Below are 9,243 nucleotides of genomic sequence, written 5' to 3'. Positions count from 1 at the left end.
CTCAGTTGTTAAAATCAGCAGCATAAAATATGCACAAACACATACTCTCACAATTCATTTCCCAAAGTTTGAAATAATCAATTATTTTCATATAGATGATGAATATGACCGATACAATAAACAGTGCTGTGTACATATACATACATAAATAATACATTATTACATTTACATATATTTACAGTAATTGCTTTTGATAAGTGAGATCTAATCAACATGTCTATATGTATATACATAGTTATACAAAGCTGGGGGGTATGATGAAATTACTCTAATGCTCTTTGAGCCCTACTAGGTAAAATGTCTGAGACACTAACAATTAATTCTTTTACGTTTTTAGGTTAACAGGATTCCATCTGCCACCACCAGTAACAAGTACCAAATCTGTGTTCTCGCTACGTTTGACCAGTGATTTTGCCGTTAGTGCTCACGGGTTTAAAGTATATTATGAAGGTAAGTGATGATAATACAAAAGGACCACCGCACAGTCTAATGTAGTCATAAGGAGATTCTCCAGGGTGGAAATGGAAGCATCACCCGGAAGAAAGATACAGTTCATCCTGTTACCTCAAATCCTGGATCACTTTGTTATTCACCATTAATATAAAATAAAATGCTGGAATTGATGGGTCTCAATGCTTCAGAGCAGTCTGCCTAGACATAGAACAGTCTTTCCCTGAAATCTTAGGAAATGAGACCATGAAATCATTATAGGGTTAGAGATTAACAAAAGGGAATACAATGTGAGAATAACAGGAAACCGGGCCTGATAAGAGATTCAGGCAGGATGGTCTCCCCCCTGACCCCTCTGAGCTTTGTCTCTCTGTCAAAAATGAAACAAGTCACCCATCTTCTCTGCAAGTTCAAGTCAAGAACTAAGACACCAGAGTTAACATCTCCTGTTGTAAACCAACCTTGCCAAACCCAGGGATCTAGAATCCCTTAACAACAAAGAAGGAAATGAAAAAGTTCTTGACACTGAAGATTTTAATTTAGAGGTTGGGTACAAATTCATCTGGCATCAAAACATGACTTGAACTGACTGGAGGACACATCACCTTTATTGATCTCACATAGTGTGGGGATTCATGTGTTTACTGCAGAAATATTGTTTGATAATGGGGTGGTAACCCAGGCTCTGCTGAGGGTGTTTAAAAATGTATAGAATCTGCATGTTTTTCTTTTTAAACTGTGAAAATATTCCAATGGCAAAATAATCTATCCTGAGGCTTTCAGATAGAGGTCACGGACTTGTAATTTCTTCCGTATGTGATGTGACAATAAAATTCACACCTAGTTTAGGTAACAGCCCCTGCCTTACTCACAGGAATAGTAGATCAGATTCCAACCCACCTCCCCAGAACTCTATCACACCAGATCTAATATTGTCATAAATACAAAAACCTAAAGCATAGGATAATTCAAAATATGATACGTTTAAAAAGCACACTAGAAAACAACCTTATATAAAATAGAATTGTTTTAGGATAAAGGTTAGCAGTTTGCATGTGGGGCAGGTTTTAAACTGAACTTTTCACCTAGCGCTACCTTTCTCAGTAGAAAATAAAAATACCCCCTAGCAAACAATTGAGTAAAAGTGTTCTGTCCTTTTCCCATCTTAAATAGGTAATGCCCTGTTGCAGCAGTGTTCAGCACTGTTTTGTACCTAACACATTACTGAACTCTTTTGTCTAGCAATGGAGGATGCATCCCAACACTTTCATTTCCTCCATTGTGATAGTCAGAATCATTATTTTAAGGTGTTTTTACCCTAGTTCAATATTTTTATCGTAGCAACTTAATTCATAGTTTAAAACACAAAGGTTTAATTTTAATTAAGGTAATTTTGGCAACGTTGAGTTAGTAATGCAATAGTTTTCTATTAAAGACTCCTTACTAGAAAATCTGTTTCTGTGCATGTACATATACAGTTATTTTAGGTTAGTATATTGTTTCCGTAAGCAATAGGTATGCTGAAAATGTAGCAACTTGGAAGATGACTTACTACATTGCTGTGTTTTCTGATTTGACTGTCAAGTTTTTGAAATACACTAAAATATATTTTTAAGGCTCCCCATTGTTTCTACATATGCAACATTAAATTTCTGCCTGACATTTGTGCTTCAGTGAAATGGACTCATATGTTTTTGGGACATTTAAATGTATGCGTGGGAGTTCCTGACTTAAAATATAAGGTACTAGGTAGGCATCCAGGTAGAATTGAGGGATTGGCTCTCATGCTGCAGAATCTTCAGGTATTGATTTGTGATGGGTATCTTTTACTATGTCTGTTAGGTTTATAGTGCTACCATAACAAATGGCCACAAGTTTAGGAGCTTAAAACAATGGAAATATATTATCTCACATCCTGTAGACAAGAAGTCCTGCTTGATCTCTGCCAGTTACTCTGCTCAGGGTCTCCAAGGCTGAAATAAAAATGTCAGCTTGTTGAGCTCTTGTCAGAAGACTGTAAGAATCTATTGCTCATAGCTCCTACAGGCCTCTCTCTTCCTTAGACTCTCTTCCTCGAGTCCTACATCTGAGAGCCAACATGGGAGCATTGAGTCCCTCTTATACTTGGAGTCTCCTTGCCTTCCTCTTCTGATACATCTCTCTACCATCTTCTCGCTTGTCCCCCTCTACATATCTGACTTCAGCTGGAAGTATTTCTCAACTTTTAATGGTTTTATGTGATTACATGAGGCCCACCCGAGTAATCAAGACTAATCTTTCTTTATTATATCTGCAAAATCCTTCTTGCCATGTGGCATAACATATTAACAGGGTCCAGAGATTTTTTTTCTGGAGAGGGTGGTGGCTGTCTTCATTTGTCCTACCACACCAGGCACAACACTATGTAACACTTTACAGAGGGCAGACGGTAGCTATGAGCATTCGTTATCTAACCATGGTCAATGATGCTATAAAAGCCAACAAGTATATTGATTGTGAGGCTCAGAAAACTTAGTTTGAAATTTCAAAGGCTGCCCTTTTAAAAATTTTTATTGTTTAAAGTATTACATATGTCCCTCTTTTTCCCCCATTGACCCCTTCTAGTCCCTCCTCACCTCCTGCCCCAGACCTTCACCACCTTATTGTCTGTAACCATGGGTTATGCATTTGTGCATACAAGTTCTTTGGTTGATCTCTTCCTATGCACCTTTCCACCCTTGCCGAACAAAATAAACTGATGAGCAAAATATATCTAGAGACATAGAAGCATGGAACAGACTCTAAAATCAAGCCTGCTCTTCAATACCCACCTCAACCCTCACATTTTGGATCCAGGTTATCATCTCCAGTTACCTCAAACTACAACTCTGTGCCCTACCCATGCTACAGAAAAATTAATCCTCTAATGTGGACATTTCCTCTACATTTATCCTTGCATCCCCCCCCTTTTTTTTTTTAAATTTCAAGATGGTCCTAATGTCTGAATCTCATTTTTTTTCATCATCTCCCTCTACATAATAATGTATTATTTTCTTCATTTTTAAAAACTTTCCCAAGACTTTGTCCTTATAGATTAGGATTTATGAGAATGCTATTTATTAATGATATTTGTGCATTTATCTGTGTTTGTCAAACTGCCAACACCAGACCACATGCATTAGAATCATCTGGCTAATGACACTGTTACTGTTAGGAATCATTTAATGAGTAATTTCTTTTAAGCCAGTCACAGTGCTAAATATTTTATATGTTTTTTTTCTCACACTGAAAAATTTTAAAAAATTGTAATGAGCAGGGATTTAACAAGCAATAACCTTAATGTAAAAATATGTTTAAATGCCCTGCAGATGTAGATTGTATACATTTTGGAGACTTATTTTTATATATAACAATAAACATAATTCCATTTATATTTAAATGGATGTGACCATATAGAATTTAGTATGAAAGAGCATTACAAAAATAAGAATTACTGAAAATGTTGTGTATTGAAACAATATGTATTATAAAAGCTGCAATACATTTTTGGATATAAAATGTGACCTATGTATTATTGTTCTTTTTAATTAATTAACTTATTAATTAATTAATTTTTATTGATTTCAGAGAGGAAGGGAGAGAGAGAGATAGAAACATCAATGATGAGAGAGAATCATTGATCGGCTGCCTCCTACATGCCCTCCACTGGGGATCGAGCCTGCAACCCCGAGCATGTGCCCTTGACCTGAATCAAATCCATGTCCCTTTAGTCCACAGGCTCACACTCTATCTACTGAACAAAACTGGCTAGAGCTATTTGTCCTTTAAAATAATTAACATACAAAAAAATATTTATACTCTTTACTAGTCTATTCAGCTTCCTGTCATACATGTTTATTAAATGTTTATCTTGAAAACATCAAATTATTTTAGTGATTTTAATTTCAGGGGTTAGTTTCAATTCCTAAGCTTTCACAATTTAAGCTGCAGGATGGAATTTAATGAAGAGCTAACAACTTAGAATCAAGTGAATTATGCTTCTGGCAAGATAGTTGAATTGTGAGAAGATAAATTTAAAATAAAATTACATACATAGTTTGCTGGCAATAAAGGCAGGTTAGATTCATAAAAGAAGTAAATGAATCTTCACCTTAAACACTTTCACGAATAAATGAGAAATATTTTTTAAAAAGACAGTGCAGCCCTAACTGGTTTGGTTCAGTGCATGGAGCGTCGACCTGCGGACTGAGAGGTCCCAGGTTCGATTCCAGTCAAGGGCATGTGCCTTGGTTGCGGGTACATCCCCAGTGGGAAGTGTGCAGGAGGCAGCTGATTGATGTTTCTCTCTCATCGATGTTTCTGACTCTCTATCCCTCTCCCTTCCTCTCTGTAAAAAATCAATAAAATATATGAAAAAAATAAAAAAAAATCATCAAAAAAAAAGACAGCGCAAGGAGATATCATATATGGAAACACATTTTTTGCTTCTTGATCAAATTCAAGTCTTTTGCCTTTAGGATTCCATAGAGTCAGCCTACTTAGGAGTTGAAACATCCTAATTCTACAGTGACCTTCTTGCTAAATCATGAGTGTCTTCTCTTCCATTTAAATAGTTGGAAGTGTTTAAAATCCCAATCCAGCCTTTTCCTTAAATATTATCTTTAAGATGGAATGAAAAGACAGTTATAATAAATACGTGGATTTGGTTGGGTATACACAAACACTGATGACTTGTTCTACATCATTTATCCAGGAAGACATACATCACGTTCAACTGTACTCACAACAAAGCTTCAGACGTACTATGCACACTATAAATGTTTTTAGAAATGAAGGCATACATTTTAAATGTTTTGCGTTTCTGCACAGTGTGGCATACACAGCCTCTGAAACTAGGTAGATCTCCAGCCTTGTTTCCCACCACTATTTGCCTCAATTCATGAAACAGTCACATGAACCCGTTACATTTCTACATAGACTAGTACTAAGCTTTTTAAGCTATTCTACCTTTAATCTCCATCTCCTCTGCTCAGATTACCCTACACAAACCTCTTTGATCAGCACACTTTTTTCTTATCCTTCGAGATTTGTGTAGACCTTAATCAACTTCAGAAAGTCAAGTATTGAAGCCAGGATTGAGCTCAATGATGCCCAATGATCTTTTCTCTATATGCACAGATATTTACACACCTTATCACAACACTGTATTCTACCATTTTAGAGTTTTCACTCACACTAGTCTGTGTGAAACTTGAGGCTATAGAGTACATTTTATTTGTTTTATAAAAATGTCTCATATTTCAGCACATTCCTGGAATATTGCAAACACTTAACAAATGCTTGTTAAATTCAACCGATACACGGGATATCTAATAATTTTATCAGTGACGAGAAAAGATTAAATACATCTGTCTCTTTCAAAGAATTAAAACTCCAGTGAATGTGTTAGAAGGCAGACATTTGCTATGTTTACCTGCTTAGAAATTGGGTAAACAGATATTTACATTAAATGAATAAGTTTTAGGAAAATTATTGGCCTTTATTTGAGAAAACCCAACAATGAAACATATAATTATTTTTACTATTTATGGATATTTTCTTTGCTTAAAGATCTTTACTGCCGCCCTAACTGGTTTGGCTCAGTGGATAGAGCATCGGCCTGTGGACTGAAGGGTCCCAGGTTTGATTCTGGTCAAGGGCATGTACCTTGGTTGTGGGCACATCCCCAGTGCCGGGTGTGCAGGAGGCAGCTGATCAATGTTTCTCTCTCATCGATGTTTGGTGGGGGGGGGGGGGAGGGAGTTCATTGACACCAAAAACGATATTAAAAAAAAGAAAAAAGACTTCATTTTATGCCAATCATTGGAGCGGGTAGTATTATAGTGTTGGGATTTAAAACACAAGGTCAGCACTAACTGTAAACATTTCTAAAGCATTATATGTACTTGTTTAAAACATACTGTAGTGAAAAATAATTAGAGTTCAATCAAAACCAAAATTTCAAAATGCAAAAAAATAGGAATATTTAGAAATTTATTTAAGTGAAGAAAGTGTAAGTGATATAGAACTGAAAGTATTAGAAATCTCTATATAATGGAAAGTGACTATAAATTAGCCAACTCTATATGAACATTTTCAACTAAGAATTCATACAAGCCCATTTTATGTATACATGATATGATTCTGGCAAAATTAAGCCAGAATATTAAAAATAGTCACACATTTTAAAAATGGTGTGGAATAAGTTTTAACAATAACCTTCAACATGAATGGAAACCCCTGGTTTAATTCCATACTTTATTCATGCCAGAAGCATGGTTGGTTTTAATTTTTTAAATTGATATTGGTATCACACACATTGACTTATTAATGATTAAGGCATTTGTATGCACAGTATCTCAGTGTGGACAAAAAGTTTTGTTACAGAATTTACCAGGAGACCGAAAAATACACAGGGAGTACTTGGAGATCCAGGATAAACCCATTTATTTTCAGATGTTTCAGATGTACCAGTACAGTGACTCAGGGGGTCAGTTCTCCAAATCCCTGAGTGAGTGAGTGACTATGAAAGAAGCTTTTCCTTTATAGCCTTTGGTTTCTTTGTCCCCCAAATATGGATCAGGCTTCTGGATTTTTCGAGGGCTTTCCGAAAAGCCCCATGTGTTGGGATGGGGGACATGAGATTACACCCAAAGGCCTGGCCTGGCACCAGTGCTGATAACCCCATCAGGGGTTTGTGTATGGTTCATGGTTAGGCCTCTGCAAAAAGGGAGTATTCTGGGAAACAGGTTCTGCAAGGCAGCTCAGGCATCAATGAAGTTAGAAGGCAGGTTACTGGCACAGATTCAGATTGCTAGCCCCCCCAACAATGTCTTATAGTTCCCATCTGTATTAAGATTAATTATTTGCTATGATGTTTTGAACTTTCAAAGTCTTTTCAACATAAGAAAATAGCTACACGCATTTGAGTGTTCTTATAAAATATAATCTTACAAAAGGTAATGATTCCTCTTTGTGGTTTCTAGTAATGTTTTCTTATTTTTTCCACATGGCATAAAGTATATTCCTATGCAGGATTGCATTAATATCCAGTATTTTTAGACAGTGTAACCAAATAACCATATAAATAGAAATGCATCAAAGGTGAACAACCTTCATAGGGCGCCTTCACCTCACTGAAGTTGAAGTTGCTCCTTTTCAGATATTTTTTCACTTAAATATAAAGCAGATTTCTATGGTTTTGTTAGTGTTTTAATTATGTGGCCTTATTTTTAAAAAGGGTTTTCATTTCTTCCAAAATTTACCATTTGATTATGAGGCATTTTTTTAGAAATCAAATAGTTCAGGAATGTTTTGTATAACCAAAAGCTCTTTCATAAATGAAGTCTCTCAATGCAACTGTAATAAATAAGCATCTACATCCTTAGCTATATTATCAGTATGATCCTGGAACCAAAGTTAGATGATTTTCTTGTTCCCACAAGTGCTTAATGGTTGTTTTTAAAATATGAATATTTTCATCATTTACAATTTCTGTTTGGGATGATAGTTCTGACGACCACCTTTTAAAACAACTACTATACATTCTTCAAATTTGTTTTTAAATGGTGTCTTTACTAGAGACAGTAAGTATACATTGCAGCAAAGTGCGATGGAATGTTTTCTTCCTGTAAACTATTGGTCAATACAAAAAGGCCACGCACCCCCACTCCAGGGTCTTCTATCTTCACCAAGATAAGCTGCAAGTTCACTTACAATTCCCTTTTTCCCAGAAAGCTAAAGCTACATTCAATTGCAAATTTCTGCCGAACAAAACTTGTACTATTGTTTCAAGATCCTGAGAAACCTCAAAAAAACAACACAAAACAAACACTGTATTGTTTTTTGATGATGGGTGTTTGTGAAGAACCAGAATCACTGGAATTAAGCAAATACGTTTGACTGTGAAGGTGTAATTCTTCAGGCAGGTGGCCTGCACAGCCAGTTTATTTTCTTTATTTACCATGCCACAGCCCCAACATCTACTGGACTGTTCTTTTCATAACAAGAACTTGGAAAAGGATGATAAAGTTTCCTTCTGCAGTACATCGCCTTACACAGTTTGGGCTATTCACAGCTGATCCAATTGTTCTATTTATGTGAGTAGCCACCTGTTTGTAGATGTCTTAACCTTCTTCATGTTCTTATTAGTGAAAATAAACAAACCTTTTTCTAAGAAGATCAGTGGAATGATCCTCAATATTATCTCAAAAGTTTCATTTCTTAACATTGTAGATTTCAGATCTCTTGACTACCAGCCCCTCAGCTCCGCCCTGGTGCTGATGAATTGTGCCTGGAGTCCAGAAAGTCCCTTTGCTTCTGTGAGAGCCCCACTCAGGGTCATTCAAATGTGGCTGCCTGCAATTTATTCTAATAGAAAAATAAACCAGTGGTGTGTTCAGTTCCTTGTCCCCGAAACACAAATGCGATGGGTGTGTTTTATTTTATGAACTACAATGTAGTCGACAAGGGAAATGCATAAAATTAGCTTTATACAGCTTAAACACAGGCATTAATAATACAATCATTATTACATTAGCTGTCACACTGGTAACTAGAATCTAAGGAAAAATATATTATGGATATTTTTATAAATGTTGCAAATGCACTGATAAAATACGCTATAATTATTTGAAAACATGGCTGGGTCCTGGTGAATATTTTCTCTGTAAATAAGGCTCCCTGTTAGCTCATGCACATTTTACAGACTGACCCCTGTGCCATTCCCAACCCTCCTCTTTCAGGTGGAGATAGTGGGAGACTGTCTTTAAACAA

The 9,243-nt window shown here is 36.0% G+C and overlaps 1 pseudogene; it reads right to left on the bottom strand.

Moving 5' to 3' along the window:
• Positions 1 to 7,818: 7,818 nt before the first annotated feature.
• Positions 7,819 to 8,838, bottom strand: LOC102764478 (annotated as a pseudogene).
• Between the last annotated feature and the right edge of the window lie 405 nt (positions 8,839 to 9,243).

This window comes from Myotis davidii, unplaced genomic scaffold, assembly GCF_000327345.1.
Source record: "Myotis davidii unplaced genomic scaffold, ASM32734v1 scaffold3086, whole genome shotgun sequence".
Classification (NCBI taxonomy): domain Eukaryota; kingdom Metazoa; phylum Chordata; class Mammalia; order Chiroptera; family Vespertilionidae; genus Myotis; species Myotis davidii.
Note: the sequence above shows the minus strand (reverse complement) of the source record. Positions and strands in the feature narration are given on the sequence as shown.